Genomic DNA, 24,671 nt, shown 5'->3' with positions numbered 1-24,671 from the left:
TTCTCAGACAGTTTTATTAAAATTTTCAGACAAAAGAAAAACAAAAATGGCAGCCTGGCTTATTTTTAAAACAGGACAGGGACGCCATATTCTGCAGATCTGCAAAAAAGGGGAGAAATCCGGCACTGGCCGCTCCACCGGGCCGGCTGCAAAGTGCGCGAACCGCGCCGTTTGCAATCCGTTTATTTGCATTAAGCCCCATGAATCATTGTTTACCGGAGAATTGCAGCAGGTTTGAATAGCCCGGCTTAAGAAAACACACACACACACACACACACACGCACGCACACACACACACACACACACGCACACGCACACACTCGGAGAGCAGACCCAGACACGCCGCCGGAGACACTTCCTACCCGCGCGCCGCCGCCGCCGCCGCCGCCGCCGCTGCTCCGGGCCGGGCCCGAGGCGCAGGCGGCCCCGGGCCCTCGGAGCGCCCCGGCCCGCGCTGACAGCGCCCGCGCCCGGCCCGCGCCCCCGCCCGAAACTCGGCTCAACTTTCCCGCGGGCGGGTGCCCGCCGCCGCCGGGCCCGCTCCCCGCGCGCCCCGGGCCCGCACGGACCTGGCTGTGCTGGCGGCGGCTCCGGGACGCGGCCGCAGCCCCGCGCCCGGCGGCCCTTGCAGGGCCGGGCTGGGGCTCCGGCTCCGGGCTCCGGCTCGGGCTCCGGCTCGGTGCGGAGCCGCGCGCAAACCTTCCGGGTCGCCTGCTGTTCACTTCTGGGTTCTGCAAGCGCCGAGGCGGCGGCGGCGGCGGCGGCGGCGGCGGCGGCGGCGGCGGCGGCGGCGGGAGGCTGGGTCTGCAGCGCCGCGCGGCCCCCCGTGCGCTCGGCGAGCCCCCGCGCCAGGCGCCCGGCTCGGGGGGGGGGGGGCCGCGTCGGGCCCCCGCCTCTCCGGCTGCGCAGCCCGTCCGGCCCCGGGGGCTCCCGCGAGTGGGCAGCGCCGGGCGCGGGCGACGGCGCGCGAGGGGAGGGGGCCGGGCGGGGGGCGGGGGCGGGCCGCGCGCTGGGGGCCCCGCTCGGGCCCCGGGGCCTCGTCTCGCGCTCGCCGCCGCCGCCGCCTGGCAAAGTTGCGCCGCGCCCCCCGCCCGCGCCGCGCCCGAGGCAGAGCCACAAAGGAACTCCTCGCCCCCCTCCGCCCGCCCGAGCCGCGCGGGGAGGGCACCGGCGCCGGGCCCTAGGCCAGCCCCTTCCCCAGCGTGGGGGCTCCCGGGGCCCCGGCGGCCGCGGCCATTGTCCCGCCCAGGCCCGGCCGCCGCCTCGCCGCCCCCTCCCCGCGGTGATGGCGGGCTGGGGACCCGGGTCCGGCGGGGCCAGGCTGCCCTTGGGGGCTCTCCTGCGCAGACGGCAGGCAGGAGGGGACCCCCGGAATGGGTCCCCACACCTGGTAACCAAGGACCGTGCTCAAAATCCAGACTGAGATTTTTTTTTGTTGTTAAGACGAGGACATGGAGATGGGGGGCAGAAGTTTGTACTGGCCAGGCCACCCCTCCCTCTGGAGGCTCCGGCCGTCCCCGGCCCTAGGCCCGAACCCCCAAAGGGTGGGGTCGCCTGAGGCTGTCAGCAGCTCTTCTCGCAGAGTCTATCAGAGGTGGCATCGGCTGTCCCCCAGCTCCAGACCTCAGAGCCATCTGCGTGTGACTCCTCCTCCCGCCTCACCCTCCCCAGCCAATCAGTCACCAAGTCCTTCGGATTCGGCCTCCCGGGCTGTGTCAGCTTCTAAACTTCACTTCTACCTGAGGAGGCGGCCGGTCCCTGGATCCTTTCACCGACTCAGACTTCGGTGACTCTCACTGCCACCCAGCCTCTAGGCCAGAGGAATCAAGGCTGGCCCTGCCCTCAGGGAGCTCCCAGTCCCCAGGGAAGGACACACACACACACACACACACACACACACACACACACACAATCACCTGCCAGTGTTTGCTGGTCCTCCCGGAAGCATTCCCCAATTGGGTAAATAGTGATTGAGGACCTACGATCCCACGCGGTGCTGATTGGCTGGAAACACAGCTATGAACAAGTTGGACAAAGTTCCTGCCCCCATGGGGAGTCCAGTCTTGCACAGGACCTCGAGGCTGTGAGCAACTGGAGGACAGGGCCTATGGAGGCCATTTGTTTTCAAGCCCTAAACACAGTGCCAGCACAGAGCAGGGCACAAAAACAAGTGTGGCCAGAATTAGTTAGGATTACAAAGCACAAGGAAGGGGCAGGGCAGGGAGCAGTGGGGAGGGCACAGAGGAAGCCACTCTTTCTCAGGGAGGTGCAGAAGGCCTTCTGAAATTAGATCTTCCGTGAGCCAGGTGAGGAAGAAGGGAGGACCTTCCAGTTAACAGGGAAATGGCGGTGCTAAAAGTATTAACACACTGTTGAGAAGCTCAGTGAGATAATAATAAATGGGAAAGGAGACAAATCTCTTGTGCAAAAGAATTCAAAATAATTTATGCAGATATTCGAAGAGGGGGAGCAAACTCCAGGCTCTTAGGTATTGGCTGCGCCTAATGACTTCCTTTCAAAGTGCACGGTACGGAAAGGGAGGGGGGAAAGAGTAACTTCACAGTGGGGAAACCTGACAACTACTGCCTCAGCCAGGTGATCAAGGCTAACACCAACAGTCACAAACCATGTTTTCAGTAGGTACCCTTGATGTTATGTGATAAAAAGTGGCACTTTACCTCTATGGTCTTCCTCCCAATAACCTATAACACCAGTCTTGTCATGAGCAAAACATCAGACCAGCTCAAATAGTGGAACAACCTAAAAATGGTTCAACTAATACTCCTCAAAACTGTCAAGGTCACCACAAAGTCTGAGAACCTGCTAAAGCCTAGAGAAGCCTAAAGAGACAGAACAGCTAAATATACTGTGGTATCCTAGGTAGGATCTTGGAACAGAAAAAAGACATTAGGTAAAAACTACAGAAATCTTAATAAACTACAGATTTTCGTTAATAATAATGTATCAATAAAAGTATTCATCAGTAATTGAAACAAAATATAACAAATACTAAAAAAAGCTAACTTGAGATGTTCACCATAGGGAAAGCTAGGTGAGGGATATATAGGAATTCTCTGTCGTATCTGCTCCATTCTTCTGTAAATCTAAAACTGTTCCAATAAAGTCTACTACTAAGAAAAAAAATCCTAAGAAAGTATACTAACCCACATCATTGTTGATGCTGTTTTTCAATGAAATGATGCTTAACATAGCACCTAGCACACTCTAAGGGCCCAACAAATGTTCCTATGTTGCTATTATCACCATCATTGTAATTATAGGCTCTTGGAATAGCACATGCAAAGGCAGTGAAGTTTAGAGTGGAGAGGGTGATGGGAGACAGAATCCTGAAGGCTTTGATTACTGAGCTGGGGTCTTTATAAAGGATTTATGGGCAGAGGGTACCATAATGTGGTCCATCTCTGCCTTATTAGCCTCCTGTCTAACCACCTGGAAAGCTATATTCCAGCCAACCAAAGTGGGCTGCCATCTTGGACCTGGCCATCTCCCTTTTAAGGGCTCTGCACAAGCTGTTCCCTCTGCCTGCGACCTTCGGTCCTTTTCTCCCCATCTCTTACGCTCTGGCAAACATCCACTTGTCAAGGCTCGACTCAAACATCACTTTCTCTGTGAAGCTGTTCTAGATCCTCTGCATGGAAAGAGGCACTTTCCACTGGTTTCCAAGAGCACCATGGTCCTCTGGCCATACTGCTGGCAAAGCACTTATCATGGTGCATTAGAATAAATGTTTGCTGAATGGATGGACAAATGATGGAGTGGACTACAAGTCCACTCTCATCCTCTCCAATTCTTCAAGTCCTCATTCTCTTCCAGGAAGCCCTCCATGACTGCTCCAACCAATGAGATCCCTCCATCTTCTTTAACTTTTACAGTTTAGCCCCTGGTTATATTCTATATTGTATGTATAAGTATCTGTCCCTGGATGAGAGTAAAATCTTTGAGGAAGAAACCATGTCTTACATGTTCTGTGTTTTCACTCATTCATTCATTCAACAAGTATTTACAAAGCACCTCTTCTGTGTCACAGTTAACGTCCCAGACACTTGAGAGGCAGTGAATAAGACCCAGGCCCCACTCCGACAGAGCATTCGTTAGGATTATTAATTAGTCAAGATAAACCAGATTGTGCTGCAGTTAACAAAGAACTCTGGAACCTCAGTGACGTAACACAAGAGTAGTTTCTTTCTCGCTTGTGTCACATGTCCATCTTGGATCCTCTACTCTAATGGCTCAGAGAGCTTGGCTGAGGAGTCCCTACCATCTTGAAGCTGCAGCCACTGAAAGAAAGGCGTGACCGTTTTAGTTCCCGTGGCCAGAAGAACGGAGACTGCGGAACCCCGCACGGTATTCTGCGGCTTCAGCCGGGAGGGGACGAGCGCTGCCTCTCCTCACTATCCATTGGCCGAGACTAGTCACGTGGTCCTGCCCAACTGCAAGGGACGCTGGGAAATGCAGCGTTCCTCTGGGAGGAGAAGAGAAGCAGAAGTTGATTTCAGGAGGCGGACTTTAACAATCGCCCCGCTAATTATTTGCCTCATAAGAGCTGCAAAAGAGAGATTTGAGATGTCTGGGAGTGGGTAACAGAAGATCAGGGAGAGCTTCTCAGGGGATGGGACGGTGAAGCCGAGACCAGGGAAGAGATGGGACAAGAGCATTTCTGGTGGAGAGAACTCTGTGCAGGTTCTGTCTGGGGTCAGGAGAAGCTGGCCGTATTGAAGGCCACAAAGGACGATGGAGCAGGAGTGAAGCGAGGGGGGTGGCGAGGTGATCCTCCGGGCTGGACGTCCCCGGAGCTCCCTAGCAAGGATTTAGCTTGAGAACAAGAGGAAGTCATGAGGAGACAGGCGTTAGGCTGTGATGTGATCACATTTTGTTTCAAAAGGCCCATGTGGCTGCTGGGGAAAGAATGGACTGGAATGGGCAAAGCAGAAAACCAGGGAGGCCAGTAGGGAGACTTGCAGAGTCTCCCAGGTGAACAGTGGTGGTGGTGTTAGCAGAAGTGGAAAGAAGTGGACAAGTGTGGGACATGTTGAAGGCTTGGTGACTGATGCAGGGAGTTACAAAGCAGGAGATGTCGAGGCAGCTCCCGGAACTGTAACTCCTGTCATGCTAAGCACAAGGCTGACTTCCTAACATTACATCCCCAGCTTGCTCACAGTGGGACCTTAATGTCAAGAGATTTCCATCTTTCTCTCCTTGCCCTCTACTCAAGCTAGTCACCTCCTCATCCTCCAAACGGGGTGTGCCTCCCATCGGAACTAACCAACCTCAAGCGTCAACACAAGCCCTCTCTAATAGGAGCCCACAGGAGCCCTGGGAGGGAGGCTGGCAGGGATGTCCCCACTTCACAGGGGGAAAAACTGAGGCTCAGGAAGGAAAATGGTTGGCTAAGTCTTGGGGCCAGGCCTGCAGCTGAGGTCCTCCAACCCATAGTCCTTGCCCCTGCTGCACGTGGTGGGTGCTGTGTGCTGTTAGCTGAGAGACTGGATGAGTGAGTATGTGAGCTCCCTGCCCATTCACCCTCTTCACCCTTGTTCATTTTGCTCCCCTCAAGGAGACCATGGATTTGAAGACGATAGATTAAGTTCTAGAGTCCAGTCAGAGCTGGGTTAAACCCTGGCTTGTCACTTACTGGCTGCTAATTTCAGGCAAGTTTCTTCCTCTCTCTGAGCCTCGGTTTTCTCCTGTGCAAACTGAGTGTGATGACACCTACTTCACGGGGCAAGTATACATGAGAGCACATGTGAGGCCATGGCAATGCGGCTATCTGTACCTCGGGGACCCACCTCACCTCCCCTGGAAAATCTTCCCTGAGAACACTGGGCCACATTTACCCCATCCCTAGCAGAAATTTCTCAAGCCTTTCGGTCTGTACCGTCCAAGTTATCACACAGAGGAGGGTTGTTTAAATCCCAAACTGGCCACTCTGCCTTGTTAAGGTGGTAGCATAACTCATACTGGTGTGAAGCCACATTTCTCTGTGCCCTCCTTTCCATTTGGGGTGGGGGGTATGTGGAATGGGGAAGGAAAAACTTCTACTGCTTCCTCTGGAGAGACTCGGGGTATTTGGCCCTCTGTGAGCAGAGCTATTAATGGAGGTTAGGATACACCAACATTGTCCAGGAGCTGAGCGAGAGATGGGGACCTAAATTGCTCTACGTGATGAAATGATTGCGATTGTGGTCCCCAAGTGTCTGTACATAGCCTGGCCCCTCCAAAAGCCTCCACACTCAATCAGGATGACTTTCGCCCTTGACCGCTATGCTGCAGCCATGCAGGCTTCCTGTGAGCTCATGGAAGGTGTGCTGATGCCTTTTGTCACAGGACCTTTGCAGCACCCTCCTCTTAGCAGGAGCTCCCCACTTAACCACAACCACCGTGTCCCCCCCCCCCCCCGCCATGGACACCTACTCACGCAACACACCATGGCTCATAGCCACATGCTGAGGATGCCCTCATAGCTCCATGGATGTCTCCCTTTTTTGTACACTTATCCTTGCTATAATTCTGCATTCAGGTTTCTAATCTCATTATTTGATACCAGACTGTAAACTCAATACATATTTATTGATTCATTCATCGGATAAAAAAAAATTGGGGGGGTTGAATTTTTGAAGGTGAGGGGTCTCAGAAAATGAACATGCTGAAATATGTGAGCATTGTCCTGAAATGTGGGGGTGACCAGTGATGTGGGTGAACTAGAAGAGAGGGGTGCCAGTGGACAGGCGGCTGCAGAACTTGTCAAACAGATATTGTTACTCAACTGTCTGCCCTTTGCACTGCCATGATAACCCCCCCTTCAACTTGGTTTCCTCAAACCTGCAGGAAACCAGATGCATGCTGGATGTTTGGTTGGCACTGGGATGCCCAGATCGGCCCTGAGCGGAGAGGACAGACAGGCAGAGAAGGCACTGAAGGTGCACTGGGAGTAGAAAGAGCAGTTTAGTCCAGGACTTCATAAGGCACTGGAACTTGAAGAAATCTTGGGGACATCATCAGATTGCCACAAAATGGGAGGGAGGAAATTCTAGCAAATTTTTATTTAAATCTCAAAGTTTATTTAAAACTCAAAATCTGGGCTTTAAACTTGGAGAATGTTGTGACTGATTAGCAATGTCCATCATGGGCAGTGACAGCTGGTTACATAGACCAGCCTCGTGCTGGGGCCTCCAGATCAACCATTTAGCTTAGCGTTTGCTCAGCCAAAGGGTAAAGACTATGTCTTACTCATCTTTTGTGTCTCTACCATTAGCCGTGAGCTGGGGCTTGTGGGATGTGGGGGAGGTGACAGGGGGAAGGACAGGGGGTACAGCAGAGCCAGCAGCAAGTCTGAGCCCCAACTCGGCAGGGCAGGACATGCGGATCTGGGTCCTGACTGTTAAATCCCTCGATGACCTGGGGCAAGCCACCTTGCAATGCTGGGCCTCAATTTCTTCCACTGAGAAGTGGGCCAGTAGTATCTGTGGCAAGTTGTAGGTGAAAAGCATGAGTGCTTTCAGATCGGCCGCACATGGTTCAAATACTCGCTCTCACTAGCTATAGGACCTAAGGGCATCTCAAGTCTTCTCATTTATAAAAGGAGGATAATAATCCTTATTTCGCAGGGCAGTGTGTCAGGATTAGAAATTGTATATACCACCATTTACCAAGCATTTGCTCTAAGTGAGGCGTCTTGCTGGGCTTTTTATGGGCATGATCTCACTTAGGGAAGGCACAGTGCCCAGGACCTGGCCACTTCTCAGGGAGTGTTAATTCCCCATTTCCTATAGGATCTAAGGAGTCTGTGGGTATGGAAGGGCTGTATCATCCACAAATCACCTTCAGAAAGTGATGGCAGTAACTATTTACAGCCCCCCCCCCAACTGATCTCAACAATCCTCCAGTGATGGGCCGTCACAGCAGATCTGGACCCCGTTGTCTTTTACAACTGGCCCGGGGGCTGCCAGAGGAAAAGGGCAAAAGTGCCATAATGAAAGGGCAGACAATTACCTTCCCTTATAATTACCATTTGCAGTAATTAAATAATAATAGCCTTTTGTAGGCCCTGAGAACTCAAAGCAGCCCACATGGATAACATCTGGTTCCCTTCTCTTCTGCCAGGAATTGTATGCCCACAGGGACGGGATGGGGAAATTGAGGCAAAGAAAGAAAGAAAGCCAGCCACCCTCTGTCATAAGCCAATCAGGGTGTCAGGGTCGTGAAAAGATCCTTGAAGATGTGACTCGGAGTGGCAGACAGCTGCGGGCCTGTGTTTTGGGACCTGGCTCCATTGCTCACAAGCTGTGTGGCTGTGGGTGGTTTCCTTCCAGGCTCTGGGCTTCTGTTTTCCCATATGTAAAATGAGATGGAACCAACACTTGACCTGACATAAGCCTATTGTTCGAGGCTTTATTCCATTCATATATAATACTGAGGAATTCTTGTGGCGCCTGAGTGGCACAGTCGGTTAAGCCCCAGACTCCTGGTTTCAGCTCAGGTTGTGATCTCAGGGTGCTGGGATGGAGCCCCAACTTAGGCTCTGCGCTCAGCCCGGAGGGTGCTTGAGATTCTCTCTCCCTCTTTCGCTCTGTCCCTACCCCCTGCTTGCTCCCTCTCTCTGAAATAAATACGTCTTTAAAAAAAAATACTGAGGCCTTCTTTTTGCACACTTTGGGTTGCAAGAAATAGAAATCCATCTCAGAGTAGCAAATAGGCAGAAAAAGGAGGGCTAGTAGCAGCTCACAGAAGCCAAGCTGTGCAGGAAGTAGAGGTCTTGAGAACAACTCAGCCAGGGACAAGGACATGTCAGGCCTCCATCCTCGCTCCCTCCCTCAAATATCCACTGTATTCTTTCTCGCCTTCGTTACAGAACGCACCAACGGCTGCACTACCATGCGGTTCTGAGCTTTGGCATTAGGGCTGGAGGGGAGTTTGCTCTCACCTGCCCTATAAGGGTCAGGCAGCCACCCCAGCACCAATCAGCTGCAGCTAGGAGGGCAGGGTCCATCATACCCACAGGGGACGGTTAGGGATGGAGTAAGAGAAGGGCCCAGAAGAGGTAGGGGGCCGCTGGGCAGGAAAAATAATCATTATTCACTAAAGCAAAGTCCTCGCCCATGGCCTGTAGAAAAGTGAAAGATGAGTGTCGTAAATGGTATAAATCAGCAGGAACACAGAAATACCGAGAAGCTTGCCTGGGAGTCCAGGGGAAGCTGTACCAGCGTTAGCTCCTAGCCTGCTGAGCTGTGTCCCCAGGCCCTGTTAGAGCAACCCTTCTGTATGCTTCACCCACGAAGGGAGAAGCAGTCTCCAGGCTTCTCAACGGCCCCAGGTGAGATACCCTTCAAGTTGACATTGATTCATGCTGCCTGCCTAGCTCCGACTTTTTTAGGGGGAATTGCCGCAACTCTTACACCAACCAGGCGGTTCCGGGGGTGGGGGGAACTGGAGGGTTACGTGATCCAAGGGAGGCCAATCAGAATTCTTCTTCCGGCCCATCCTGGGCACCTAGAACTACAACCTCCTCCGAAGAAAGCATCCAAGAGAATAGACTATGAACTCTGAGAAACAAACTGAGGGCTTCAGAGGGGAGGGGGGGTGGGGGAATGGGATAGGCTGGTGATGGGTAGTAAGGAGGGCACGTATTGCATGGTGCACTGGGTGTTATATGCAACTAACGAATCATGGAACTTTACATCAAAAACCAGGGCTGTACTGTATGGTGACTAACATAATATAATAAAAAAATATTATTATAATAAAAAAATTTTTTTAATTAAAAAAAGAGAGAGAGAATAGAAATGCCATGCTGAGAGGGGCGGAGTCCAGGGAAGAAGGTGCCGGCAGCATCTCCGTGGTGGACCCAACCACCCCAGAGCTCAGCCTAGCTGCAAGCGCCCGCACCTTGCTCTGGCTACAGGGAGCCGTCAGATTCCCCTTGGGCAGGTGTCCTGGTTTTCTAGGGTTGCCACAACAACGTAGTACGAGCAGGGTAACTTCAAACAGCAGGAATTTATTCCCTCACGGCTCTGGAGGCCAGAAGTTTCAAATCAAGATTGGGCAGGGCCGCAGTCCTTCCTCAGGTTCTCGCCTCTTCCAGCTTCTGGTGGCTCCGGGCATCCCTTGGCTTGTGGCTGCATAAGTTCCACCTTTGCCTTTGTCTTCACACGTTCTTCTTCTCCATCTGTCGCTTAGACGGTCACTTGTCATTGGGTTTAGGGTCAACCCCCGTACTCCACAATGAGCTCATCTCAAGATCCTTAACTGAATGACAGCCGCAAAGACCCTTTTTCCAAATCAGGTGACATTCATAGGTTCTGGGGGTTAGGACATGGGGGCTGCCATGGAACCCACTGCAGCGGGCTTATGTCCTTGTCACCAAAAGAACCCTCACTCATACACGCCTTGGCAGGAGGCGGGGATGGATCCCCCTCCCATTGTTCTGGTTTTGGACTCTGAACAAACATTCGAAAAACGAATTCCAACTCTTTAGAGGCAAGTGATCCCTCTCTGAGCCTGGGGTTTTGTTTCCTACCTATAAACATGGGGGCTAATATCATCTATCCACAGGTATTAAATGAAATGGATTAAATTAAATGTCCCATGTAAGACCCAGTCTCCGCCTTTACACTCCATCGAGCTGGTCTCCTTAGTCCTCGTGGTGGTCAGAGTATTCAGGTCTCTGCAGAGAAGTCACCACATGACATCTCGATCGTTCATCACGTTCCCTGGAATATGACCTTCTGGACCTGACAAAATCAAATGTCTGCTCCAGCAGAGCTGAGGGCTAGAGCCTCTTTCCAAGTCTGTGGGCCCTGCAGAAGGACAGGAACCCGAAGGCTGATAAAATGAGACTCGTGGTCACAGAGGAAAATCCCAGAGATAAAGAAAACACAAGATTGGGGCACCTGGTGGCGCAGTCGTTGGGCGTCTGCCTTCGGCTCAGGGCGTGATCCCGGCGTTATGGGATCGAGCCCCACATCAGGCTCCTCCACTGGGAGCCTGCTTCTTCCTCTCCCACTCCCCCTGCTTGTGTTCCCTCTCTCGCTGGCTGTCTCTCTCTGTCAAATAAATAAATAAAATCTTAAAAAAAAGAAAACACAAGATTGACAGCTGTTGCCCACCCAGTACTCCTCCACACCCAGGGCCCCTGACCCCACTTTAATCCTCACCACAATTCTGGGAGGCAGCTCTCGAGATCCCCACTTTACAAAGTTGCTGAGGCTCAGAGAGATGATATCAGTGGCCCAAGGCCACACAGCACGTGAATCGTGGGGCCCGGTGCGACCCCACATGCGGCACTTGTCTTGACCACGTTGCCTCAGCAAAGCTAACTGCCCCTGAGTGTCTCCTCCCTGTGGGCAGTGACATCAGAGCATTTAGAAGCCCCAGGAGATGACATTTATCCGAGGGGTTTCCCCCAGAATGCCCTATACCTGCGGTCCTTCCTCCATCAGACTGTCTGATGCACAATTGTACACCCCGTGCTTACAACAGTGCCCGGCACGCAGGTGACACTCAGTGAATATGTGTCGAAGCAACTCGTTCAGGTAGGGAGGGCATTCTTGCAGTTAGCGCCCCAGGGAGGGGGGTGACGGGACAGCACCGATAACAAAGGGCTCACGTTCCACACTTTTTCCTGTCAAAACCCTAGGCCCAGACATAAGGCCCAAGACTTAGGAGAACACGTGATAATCCCCGAGACTGGAAAGGACACCCCTTCCCACCCATCGCCCTGGGGACTAGGAAAGGCAGAGGAGGCAACAACAAAGCTTGTAATGTTCAAGAGCGCCAGCGAAGGGAGCCCCACGTGGGTCTTGGGATCTGAGCACTGAGGCGCGCGTGCCACCGTGTACTTGGTGCTCTGCACACGCGGGCGAGGAGGAAGTACCCTCAGGTTTGTCTAGGCAGACCTGCCTGGCCCCGGCTCAGGGCCACGGCCGCTCAGACAGGGAGTGGAGCAGGCTGGGAGGGGCTGGGGCCATGGGGGAGCTGTGGGGGGGTGCTGGGAGGCAGGCCTTGCTGTGGCTTGGAGCCTACGGGAGCCTGGAGGTCTCCCACGTGCTACAGGGTTGGAGTTCATGACCCCGGGGGCCGTCCAGCTGGCCAAGTCTGCAAAATGAGACAATGTGTGTAAAAGCGCTTTGCAAAACAAGAAAGTGCTCTATAAATTTTAGCGATTATCATAGGAGCTGCATTCCTGCCTCCCCATCCCGTCCCTCTGCTGACAATTCTCGTGCTAATCTCCAAACCCGTGGACCCTTTTTCATCTCCCTTTTCCTTTTTAAAAAATTACCTCAATTTTTTCCATGACAAAAGCAATGCATGCTCATGATAGAACCGGTTGAAAATACCTAAAGGTCGAAGGGAGAGGGGGGAAAATCTCTTCTGGGCCCATCACCTAGAGATAACTAAGATTTTGATGTATTCCCTTGCAATCTTTTTTTGTCAGGATTTCCACAAAGGCTTTTTTTTTTTTTAACCAAATGATCACATTTGGTAAGGCACAAACTTACACGTAATTGTTTTTAATATCTCTCGTATACATGAATAAACTTAGTACATAAGAAAGAGAGGGGGGAAAAAACCATACTAACCAGAATCCCCCAATTCAGGGTATACCCCAAGATCCATCCCTCCACTCCTGCTCAGCTATGTTCTAGGATTTGCAGTTTTTGTGTGGGTTTGTTTTTTTTAAGTAGGCTCCATGCCCAGTGTAGAGCCCCATGTGGGGCTCGAACTTATGACCCTAAGATCAGGACCTGAGCCGATATCAAGAGTCAGATGTTAAACCGACCGAGCCACTCAGGTGCCCCTGTACGGATTTTTTTTAAAGGACTGACATGGAGGAGGGCAGACAACACTCCGGCCGTCCCGAAACAGCACCCATGCCTTACAAACATGGCTGTCATTTTTCTGGTTGTGACATTCTTACGTTTCTGACCAGAGGCAGAGTGTGGGGGAAATGAAGTACTTACATCTTGCATTTTCTTATCAAATATCACAAGTGCTTTACCAATTCCACTTCTCAATCCATCTCCGTCACCTTCTGATCAGTGGGAAGCCTTGATTATGAGCATGGGTTGATTTTCAAAGCCTTAATGAATTTCTTTTTCTGAGTCTTCACAGGTATGTTTGTGGGTGTACGTCTAGCTGCTTGCAGAATCCAATTTTTAAAGTCTGTCCTTATCCTATTTGACTTTTCATGGCATTTGTCCCCACTGACCACATCCTGCTCGGGGAAATTCGCACCTCCCCAGACTTCTGAGACACCACTGTCATTTAACCCTCCCCTTGCCTCTCCAATTCCTCTTGTCGATTTTTCTGACTCCTCCTCCTTGGCTAGCTCTTTTTTTTTCTTTTTTTCTTTAAGATTTTATTAATATTTTTTAAGATTTTATTTATTTATTTAACAGAGAGAGACAGCCAGCGAGGGAGGGAACACAAGCAGGGGGAGTGGGAGAGGAAGAAGCAGGCTCCCAGCGGAGGAGCCTGATGTGGGGCTCGATCCCATAACGCCAGGATCACGCCCTGAGCCGAAGGCAGACGCTTAACCGCTGTGCCACCCAGGCGCCCCTTAAGATTTTATTTTTAAGTAATCTCTACACCTAATGTGCGGCTCGAAAACTCACAATCCTGAGATCAAGAGTCACATGCTCCACCAACTGAGCCCGCCAGGCGCCCCTTGGCTAGTTTTTTTTTTTTTTTTTTTAAGATTTATTTATTTATTTAAGAGAGAGAGAGAGCACAAGCAGGGGGAGAGGGGAAAAGAGAGAAGCAGACTCCGCACTGAGCACAGAGCTGGATATGGGGCTCGATCTCGAGACCCTGAGATCATGACCTGAGCTGAAATTAAGAGATGGACCCTTAACTGACTCAGCCACTCAGGCACCCTGGCTAGCTCTTAAATCTTGGCCTCCCTAGCGTTCATCCTTGGTTCTCTCCTCTCTGGGTAATGTCTTCCATCCCTCCCATGATTTGTACAAGGTTAGTTCTCCCTCCCTGATCTGTCCCTCCAGCCTCAGGACCACATGCCCAGTGGCTTGCTGGATCCCCCCCCCCTTCATCCCTCAGGAATGTGAGATTCCATCTGTCCACAGCCTCCTCATCTTGCTGGGCTGCTATATTCTCATTCTCTCTGTCTCACCCAGGGTCTCTCCTTCTCTTCCCTCCCTCTCTCTCCCAGTCACCCACAGTCGGTGGCTAATTGTCGTTCTCAGCTCTTCTCTTGCCTTTACCCCACATACCACTGGGTCCAGCTTCGCCTGGCTGGATTTTTGGGTTTTTTGGTAAATTTCCATTTTGCAATAATTTCAAATTTACAGACAAGTTACAATAATAGTACAAAAGAACTCCCAAATATCCTTTACCCAGGTTCACCGTTTGTATACATTTTGCCTTGTTCACTGATTTTCTATCTCTGTCTGTACTTGTATCCTCACACACACGCAATACACACTCATGTGAAGACATCCTGCCCCTTTACACTAAATATTTCAGAGTATATTTCCTAAGAACAAAAGCAGTCTCTTAAAGAACAATAATATAACCACCAAACACAGGAAATTTAGCATTAATAAAATTTTTTTGTCTAATCCATAGTCCATGTTCCAATAATACTCTGTATAATTATTTTTTCTCAGTCCAGGATCCAATCCAAGATGACACATTGCATTTAACTGTCATAGCTCTTTAGTTTCCCTTAATCTGAAACAATTCTTGGGCCTGCCTTTGTCTTTTTTGACCTTGACATTTTTGACGATTCCATGGACAAGTTATTTTGTAAGATGTCTTCCAGTTTGGGTTTGTCTGATGTTTCCTCGTGACCAGAATCAGATTGTACATGTGGGAATACTGTTGAAGGTTGAAGACCCTTCCCCATGCCTGACCTAGAGTATTCAACCCCCAGAACAGATCTTTTTTAAATGAACACTCTACTCTTCTATATGACACAATTATTTTCAGAAATAATCATGAAATGATATGAATGATCATAACGGCCCAGAAAAGAAATGCCACGAAAAATATGAGAAAATAAAATACTGAATAATATTATAGAACACAAAAGGAAAACATTAATGGCTTAATGATGTTTAATTACATCGGTGTAGTTTTGGAATAAGGGAGGAAAAACATATAGCACACCTGGGTCTGTCACAGAATGCGTAACAACCTTACAGTTTGTTTTCGAGCTTTAACTGATGTAAATTTCTCATGACTTCGTTAGAATCCATCTGATTCGTATGTTCATGTCCAGTAGAAAACGTAGCCAGGTTTGTAAATCTGTCTGTTCACAATTGATCAAAGAATACTTTTTTTATTAATTTTAATTATTTAGAAAAGTTTCTTTCAGGGGAGCCTGGGTGGCTCAGTGGTGTAAGGGACCGGCTCTTGATTTCCGCTCCGGTCGTGATCTCAGGGTCATGGGATTGAGTTCCCGGTTGGGCTTCACGCTCCGTGGGGGGTCTGCTTGGGGATTCTTTTTCTCCCTCTCCCTCTGCCCCTCCCCCTGCTCACACTTGTGCTCCCCCTCTCTCTAAGATGAATAAATCTTTAAAAAAAAGTTTCTTTCATATGAATCAACAGATATACAAATAGTTATTAAAAAGTATGAAACATAGGGGTAAGTTTGGAAGAGACTCATAAAAATCCCTTTCATAATAAAACCAAGAAATTGCAATGCAGCTCATGGCTTTGTTTGTTTGGGATTGATACTGATTCAAGCATCTCTACCGTCAAAAAAATTTCCACTAAAACATATTCACCAGAAAATTCATCAAATATTTCTATTATACTTGGTTAAAAAAACAAAAACAAAAAACCCCCCAACTTCCAAAGTTTTTCTTCTTTTGCAAAAACAGACAAAATGGCTGAAAACTAACACTGTTTGATCCATTGTCTTTCAAGTGTATCCAATTCTTGCTGAAAACGATTGCAGCATCCAAGCGTTTCCCTTTTATTTCTTCTGGCAGAGTAAGACCAGCATCTTCTGCAGCTCCTCCCCGCTCTCTTCTTGGAAATGTGATTATTTTTTCTCTGGAAATGTCCACTTCCTTACATGTGTTGTTGCATAGTTAGTGAACCTCGCCGCTGCCGTGTCTGTGCCCCCGGCCTTCAAGAAGCAATGTTGAGGCTGGAAATGTTTTACTCTACCGTGATCAAGGCTGATCTCGGGGGATTCAAATATTTTTGTGTCTGATTGACCTCACCTAAAACTTCACATTTGATAAAAGATAACTCGGGGAAAAAATGGTCACATACAGCAGAGACCAACATCTGAACGGACCCCCCTTCGGATCACACAGTCCTTCAAAGGCTGAGGTTCACTTTTCACACCATCCCCATTGCATGCACAACTTCATACGGCCCGAGCGTTTTGTCTGGGAAAGCCTTTTCCCCGTGCTTCCTTCGGCAGCATTTCCCATCAATGAAGCCAGGCTGAAAAGAGCGACTCCGTTTTTTCTCAAGTTCCCCCCAAAAAAATGTCATATGTGGGGAAAAGAGTCCAGAGAATCGCACCGAATGTCAGAATTAAACTGACTCGGGTTTCGTTTCTTTGCCATCGCTCTGCCACCATTGCTTGTTTTCGAATCTACTGTTTAAACACGGGATAGGCAGTCCCACAGGGCTTGGAGGCACAAACTACACCAAAGTCAGCTTGCACGGTTACGCACCGAAATTATCTCGCTCTGAAAAAAGAAACACATTCTGCAGAGCCCACATCCACCAGGGCCAGCTGTGTAACTGGGAATTCGCCAAACTCCACTTCGAACCCAACGTTTATCGGAAGAGAAGTGATTAAAATATGCTCATTTGAAATGCATACGCATGTATACGTTTACGTATGCACGCACATAATTAAATATATACCCCATATATAATTAGATGTATAGTTAAAACTCAAAGCCATGGCAGCAGTCTCTTGGATGGTTTCAGAGAAGGCTGCAGCATCACCCAATTGCTGGCACAAGGCGATAATAAAAAAGAAATCAATTTTAGTCAGGTTCACTATTTTAAATTTTTAGAACGGTATTTACCCGCTAGCTGCCTGCACCCAGGGCAGGGACTCCCCGCCACACAGCCACACCTGTGATATGCCACTAATCCAGTGCATTATGTCAGGAAGCGCACCAGCCAACTCTTCCCGACACTTTGATTGCTTGGTGAACGGAGAAGCCCTTGTAAATTTCCCATGTTTCCCTTTGTAACTTCTAAGTAGCATGGGAGAGATACTCTGAGACCACATTAATATGCTGTTCCTCGTAGGATTTCACCCACGAGTTCTACCGTCGTTTCATGATATTCCGACCTGAGCATTTCTTATTCTGCGTTTTGGGTCCTCCTTGCCCCCACACTTCTTGTGGGGGGCTTTGCCCAGGGGAGTCAGTCACTGATTCTCGTTCCTTCTATATTTAGTAGATGACATAGTACCACAAGGAAAAAGCATCTTTCTTCCCTTCCTTCCTTCTTTCTTTTTCTCTTCCTTCCCTTCCTTTCTTTCCTTCCGCCCTTCCTTCCTTCCGCCCCTTCCCTTCCTCCCATCCTTCTTTCCTTTCCTTCTGTATGGACCCGTAGATTATTTTATTCAACGGGTTATAATCCATTATTCTCATTTATTATTTTGACTTTCAGATTGTCCCTGATTTGGCCAGAGGGAGCCACTTCAAGTTAGCTCCTGTGTCCTTTTGATATGCTCCCATCGTTCTTTTGAGCACTTCCTTACTTTCCGGTGTGTGCCAATATGTATAATAGACACCAGTATGTGTCTGCGTACCAATATGTATGTATATGAGTACCAGGAAAACGACCTAGGGGACACCCCCTTAGGGTCCATGTGTGGGGTCTTGCCAAGGATACTGGAGCAGGAGAGAGCAAATCTGAGATCTATTTTGGATTTTGGCTGCAACTCCCCACCAGACACCATGTTAATGGTGTTTGCTAATGGCGCAGAGGTACAGACTGGAGGTTGGGGTGGGTGGTCCCTGACTCATAGTGATTCTCCCGGTGCGAATTCATCATGTCTGCATTCCCCATGCCCTCAACCAACACACACCATTTGGAAAGCCACTCCTTCTGTATTCCTCTCCCCATACCACACACTGGGTGGCTTAAAGAGCAGAAATTTCTTTTCTCATCATGTTCTGGAAGCTGGAAGTCCAAAATCAAGGTGCCGGGAAGGGTTGGTTCCTGGCGAGCACTCTTCTCAGCTTGCAGACAGCACCTTCTCGTTACCTTCCCATGGCCTCATCTCTGGGTGCACGTGGACAGAGCAAATTTGCTGTCTCTTCCTCTTCTTATAAGGACGCTGGTGACCTTATATGACCTTATGACCTTATTATTTAATCACCTTAAAAGCCCTATCTCCAAATGTAGTCCTACTGGGGGTTTAAGTTTCAACGTAAGAATTTTAAGGGGTCACAATTCAGTCCATAACATTCTCCTTTTGTTCTGGCTCTGTATATTTTTTAAAAATATTTTATTTATTTATTTGAGAGAGAGAGAGTGAGAGAACACCAGCTGGGGGGAGGGGCAGAAGCAGAGGGACAAGCAGACTCCCCGCTGAGCACGGAGCCCAACATGGGGCTCGATCCCAGGACCCTGAGATCATGACCCGAGCCAAAGTCAGACACTTTAACCGACTGAGCCACCCCGGAGCCCCTGTGTATTTGTCCATGACTGTCTTCCTGGCTGCACTGAGGGGCTGAGGGACAAGCACCTGACCTTGGCTTGGCCAATCACAGCACCTCACTCTCCACAGTCCAGCCAAGGCACGTGACTCACACTGACTATGGAAGAGAAGTTATTTTTCAATTTAGAGCAGGGATTCCAAACTTTTTTTTTTTTTAATAAAAAGCTAAATAGTAAACATTTTCAGCTTTGGCGAGGAAGGGAGATATGGTCTCTGTCCCAATGATCACTTCTGTGCTAAATGCTGCCCTTGCAGGTGAACGCAGCCAAAGACGATACGTGAAGGAAGAGTACTGACTGGATTTGGCCTGTGGCAGGTAAAGTTTGCTGAACCCTGATCTACCGCACAGAGAAATGAATATGGGTTCACCGTGAGTTCCCCATTCAAATCCTAGCTTTGCTAGGTTTGCCTGCTAGCTTTGCCACAAAACGTATATAATAACCTCTTGATGCCTCAATTGCCTTCTCTGTAAAATATGGACAAACAGGTGATTTTGTATTAGTCAGGCTGGGCGATGCTAGCTGCTATAATAAACAGCCCCAAGATCTCACTGGCTTTAGTGCAATGAAAAGTTATTTCCTACGTTGGTCCTACTCCACTGCTGATGGTCAGAGGTCAGTGGTGCACCATCCGTCCCGCTGAGTGAGGTCATTCAGAGACCCGTGCTCGTGTGGTTCCATCATCTTTAACACATGGCTTCAGGATTGCCCTGTTCTCACTCACTGGCAGATTAGAGAAAGAGAACACCGTGAAGGCCATACTGCCTTGAACCATAGATCATTTCTACTCCCGTTCCATTAGCAAGAGCTAGTCCTACGGCCCCACCCAGATGCATGGGGACGGGGAAATGCAGGTCACCTGCAGGTCCTGGAAGGGGAAATGGATCAGATGAGCATCCGGCCAATCTCTGCCGAGGACAGAGTTAGAGAATAGTATCAAGGTTTAGAAAAGTGTCCGGCCCTTCCGGCGCCTGGGTGGCTCAGTTGTTAAGCACCTGCCTTCGGCTCAGGGCGTGATCCCAGAGTCCTGGGATGGAGCCCCACATCGGGCTCCTCCGCTGGGAGCCTGCTTCTTCCTCTCCCACTCCCCCTGCTTGTGTTCCCTCTCTCGCTGGCTGTCTCTCTCTCTCTTTGTCAAATAAATAAATAAAATCTTTAAAAAAAAGAAAAGAAAAGTGTCTGGCCCTCATTAGCACTCGATAGATGTTAGCTGTGATCATTAGTGAAGCTAGGCGGGTGGAAGAGGAAAGCACTCCTCTCCTTTCTGGTGGGAGAGCCATACCGATGTCATCTGAGAGCAGCCTGCGGCTCTGGCTCCTATGAGTGGGGAAGGCCAAGCGTATGGAAGAGATGCTGACAAAGAAAGAGGAGAGAGACAGAGGCCGGAGAGAGGGTCCTTCCTGATTGCACTAAGGTAACTGCTACGATCAAACCTGTCCTTCTCTAGTCTTGGTCGGTCTGCAATGAATAACAACCATGATAAGAGGAGCTAATGTTCTGTGCCAGATGCTTTGCTAAGTTCTTAATAGACACTAACAATTTTCAAACTCCAGCCACAACCCACGGCAAGGGGAGGGGCCGTGAAATCATTTTAAGGAGTTGGTACTAATACTTTGTAATAAACAATAGACTAGACTAAACTGCAACAGAAGTTATCGGAGTATATCGCGCATGGTAAGGGTAAATATTGTTTTATGGCTTCTGTTTTACACTATGTGTGTACCGGGCCATGATATGAAATAGGTTTCTGATTGCGGGTTACAGTCACTGCCCTAACTCATTGACCCTTCCCAACAACCCAGTGAAGGAGGTGTCATTAGAACCTGTCGTGTAGACAGGGACATCGAAGCACTAGGAGGTGTCCTCGCCTGCACGATGGGAAGTGGCAGAGTCAGTGTTTGCGGCCCACAGTTGGGCTCCTGAGTTCCGCTCTAAACTCAACCCTGGTATCTTTCTAAGAAGTCGGTAACTTTCTTTTTGGCTTCAGCTTCTTCAGGTTGGATTTCTGTGCTATGCAAACCCAGGAGTGGTAGCCAATGGAAGCAAGGAGGAGAGAGTGTGGGCCGGGCAGGGGAGGTGGAGGAAGGAGGCCAGCTTCTAGACTGGGCTCAGCCTGGAGCTGCCCAGAGACCTTCAGCTGGGCACCTCGCCTTTCCCAGTCTGTCTCCTCCTCCTGGAAAATGAAGGCAGCAAGAATGTCTCTTTCAGAGGCTTCGGCCAGGAAGAAGTGAGATGAGCTAGAAAAGCACCTGTCCTAGGTCAGGCTGTGAAGTACGGGGAGCAGGAAGGTGGTGTGCGGGCGGGAACAGCACCCATGAAGGTGTCGAGGTGGCACCGAGCAGAGCAAGGAGAGATCAACCAGCCAGAACCGGAGGCCGGGATGCCAGGCAGAGCAGGTGAGATGAGCCTCAAAGGCCAGATTAGGAGCATGGATGGGCTCCATTAACCCTGCACGGTCCGGAGGGGTTCCGGAAGGGTGAAGAGGGAAGGTCCCCAGGGTCCTACGGCGCACACAGGCATTTCCTGTGAATTAAACTTGAAGAATGCACAGCGTGGAACCTCCATCCCAGGTGGCTCACAGAGGAAAGTGGAGTCGAGTATCTCAAGCCTGGGACTTCAGACTGGGGATGGGAGTGGGAGGCGCTCGAGGAAGCCTAATGTCCGACCTTGGACCTTGGCTGGGGCCTCCGCAGTTCCCAGGGCTGCACAGCAGGCTCCGTGCAGAGCAGGAAGCCAGGAGCTGCTCCAGAGGGCAGGCAGCTGTGAGGCCTCCTCTGGGAAGCCACCCTTTGATCTCCCCAGCAGCCGAGGGGTCCCACTTCCTGCATCCCAGAATGCCTGCTCCGGAAGGGACCGCAGAGGTCATGGAGCCCAACCTCATTGGGTGGATGGGTCCAGTAGAGTCCTGGGAGGAGCAGATGCCGGTCAAGGGCACACAGGTAGCTGGGAGGAGGGGGGCAACTTGGGACCAGCGTGGGGGCCCCAGTGCTCACCCAGGGCTGCCTCCACTCCTCAGTGTTGCTCCTGCTTCCTCTGGCTCTGCGGGAAGCAGGCAGGGAGGGCCTGCTCCTTCCGATCTCTCTGCTGTGGGGGGTCCATTTCCTGTCAGAGCTGAGTAAGTTCAAAGGCCCGTGGAATGGTGGGGGAGGGGCCCGGACAGCACAGGGCAGGGAATGGGTCTTTAAATCACAAAGACTACTTTATCTTTCGAGATTTTAAGTGGACAGAAGCCAATTTTCTAACATCCTTTCTTCTGATGTGACCCTTGGCAAAAATTATGACATGAGGTGGGGGGCAAGGAAACTGAAGGTATTTGAGCCCCTACTATATGCTGGGCTCTGTGCCAGCTGAATCTTTCATAGACATAACAATCTCCCATGGTAGAGATTGGTTTCCTCATTTTACAGATGAGGAAATGGAGCACAGTGAGGTGAAGTAACTTGTTCAAGGTCACACAGCCAGGATCTGAGCCCAGGTGGGTCTGATTCAAGAGCCTTAACAGTATTTAACTCCAGGCCACATCGGTGCCCAAGGGGTTGTGTTCTGGGTAATCTCAGTTCCATCTCTGCAGTAGGGCTCTCCAGGGGAACAGAACCAATGATAGATAGATGAGAGATAGATAGATGATAGATAGATAGATAGATAGATAGATAGATAGATAGATAGATGATAGATAGATATAGATAGACAATTTATTATAGGAGTTGGCTCATTATGAAATCATGGAGACAGAGAAGGCCCATGATTAGCTGGAGACCCATGAAAGCTAGTGGTGCAAAGTCCAAGCGCAAAGGCCCAAGATCCAGAACAGCTGCTGCTGTCAGTCCCCGCGTGAGTGCCGGAGAAGCCCATCGCTCCTGTGCAAGCATTCAGGCAGACCGTGAGTTCGCCCTCCCCCCACCTTTTTGTTCTATTCAGATCCTCCACTGGTTCCACCATGCCCACCCATCCTGGGGACAGCAATCTGCTTTACTCAAGTCTACAGACTCACGTGCTCATCTCTTCCAGAAACACCCTCACAGCCACAGCCAGAAATAATGTTAGCTATATATCTGGGCATCCCGTGGCCCAGTCAAGTTCAAAATGAACTATCACAACTGCTCCATTCATTTGTGCAACAAGTACTTGCTAACTGTTTGGTGGGTGCCAAGTGCTTTGAGTGCACAGATAATAAAAATAGGCAGGATCTAGTCATACTTGCCATGCGCCAGGCACTGTTCTAAGTATTTTATACGAATGAGCTCATTTAGTCCTCACAACGATCGTACAAGACAGGACCTCTTGAATACTCCTATCTTATGGGGAGTGACAGGCACAGAGAGAGACAATGATGCACCGTAGGGGCACCTGGGTGGCTCAATCAGTTAAGGGTCTGCCTTCGGCTCAGGTCATGATCCCGGGGGGCCTGGGATGGAGTCCTGCTTCTTCCTCTGCCCCTCCTCCAACTCATTCTGTCTCTCACTCTCTCTCAAATAAATAAATAAAATCTTTAAAAAAAATGATGCACCATAGTCGCCAAGCTAGGAAGCGATGGAGCTGGCAGTCAAGCTGCCAGACAGAGTGCATGCCTTTGACCACTGGCCCATGCTGCCATGTTAAACCTCCCGAAGCTCTCAGTCTCATGGGAAGACAGACACGACTCCAGGCAATTACAATGAAGTGTAAGAGGGCACGCATGAGGGAAGTACAGGGCACTGAGGGTGTGCAGAGGAAGGGTGAGCCAGCTTGAGTAATCAAGAAAGCCTTCCGAGAGAATGTGACGGCCAACCCAATGCTTAAGGAGTAACAAGTCAGGGGTGCCTGGGTGGCACAGCGGTTAAGCGTCTGCCTTCAGCTCAGGGCGTGATCCTGGCGTTATGGGATCGAGCCCCACATCAGGCTCCTCCGCTATGAGCCTGTTTCTTCCTCTCCCACTCCCCCTGCTTGTGTTCCCTCTCTTGCTGGCTGTCTCTATCTCTGTCAAATAAATAAATAAAATCTTAAAAAAAAAAAAAAAAAGGAGTAACAATTCAGGCTGAAGGGAAATAGGTCCCGGGCAGAGGGAGAAACGTGTGCGATGGGCACACCGGGGAGACTGAAGGAAGTTCAGTCTTACTAGAGCTTGGGGCCTGGTGGGGAGTGTGGAATGGTGAGGTTTGAAGCTGAAGAGGGTAGAAGGGTCCAAGGACCCTGAAGGGCACTGAATGCCATAGCAATAAGTTTGGGTTTTATCCGGTGGGCAGTGGGCAGTGGGGAGCCGAGCTGTAGGGCCCTAGACAAGTCACTTTACCTGATTGCACTTCAGTTTCCTTATCCATAAGTTAAGAGTAAAATAACCTACTTTACATGCCTGTAGTTATTGAGTGGAAGAGGTGAGACAATGCATTTGTAGTAGGAACCTCACAAATGTTAGTTTCCAGGCTCCACCACCCCTCAGATTAGGAGCCAAAATGTGGAGATGCAGCTGAACAGCTAGACAAATGCCACAGGAGCCAGAGGCTCCCTGTATGCCAGTCAGGAGGCTTTGAGCAGCAAGGAACAGAAACCCCAACTAAATAGGATTTAATCCATAAGGAGTTAATTTTCTTATATAACAAGGGAGAGAAGTTCTACAGTTTGGAAATTCAGTGACTCAATGATGTCTTCAAAGAGGTGTCAGGGTCCTTCCCATGTTGGCAATGTCTTGCCTCATTGTCACAAGATGGATGCAGCAGTGCCTGCCATCACGCATAGACATGACAATGTTTAGTGAAAAAAGGCATTTCCTCCTATGCATCTTTAAAGGTAGAAAACTTTTACTGAAAGACTCCCTATCAGACTTGGCCAGGATTGGATTACATACTTTCCACTAAACCAATCTTGGCAAAGGAAATGTAATCATCATGATTCACCTAAGCCAGGGCTGAGAAGGGGTTTGTTCCCTGAGTGCTAGGCCTCAATGTTACAGGACCCAAATAAAACAAGCCTTTCCAGCAAGGAAGAAGGGGGAAGAGATTTGGCCAGAC

General features: G+C 50.0%; 1 protein-coding gene across 1 annotated transcript in view; it reads right to left on the bottom strand.

Annotated features, from left to right (window-relative positions):
* ZNF362 (zinc finger protein 362) overlaps positions 1-695 on the bottom strand; it is a 40,398-nt gene extending 39,703 nt beyond the window's left edge. Inside the window, exon 1 of the mRNA XM_048221970.2 lies at positions 570-695. The gene's annotated coding sequence lies outside the window, so the exon portion shown is untranslated. The remainder of the gene's footprint in view (positions 1-569) is intronic.
* Positions 696-24,671: the final 23,976 nt, after the last annotated feature.

The sequence above is a fragment of the Ursus arctos genome, unplaced genomic scaffold, assembly GCF_023065955.2.
Source record: "Ursus arctos isolate Adak ecotype North America unplaced genomic scaffold, UrsArc2.0 scaffold_32, whole genome shotgun sequence".
Classification (NCBI taxonomy): domain Eukaryota; kingdom Metazoa; phylum Chordata; class Mammalia; order Carnivora; family Ursidae; genus Ursus; species Ursus arctos.
Note: the sequence above shows the minus strand (reverse complement) of the source record. Positions and strands in the feature narration are given on the sequence as shown.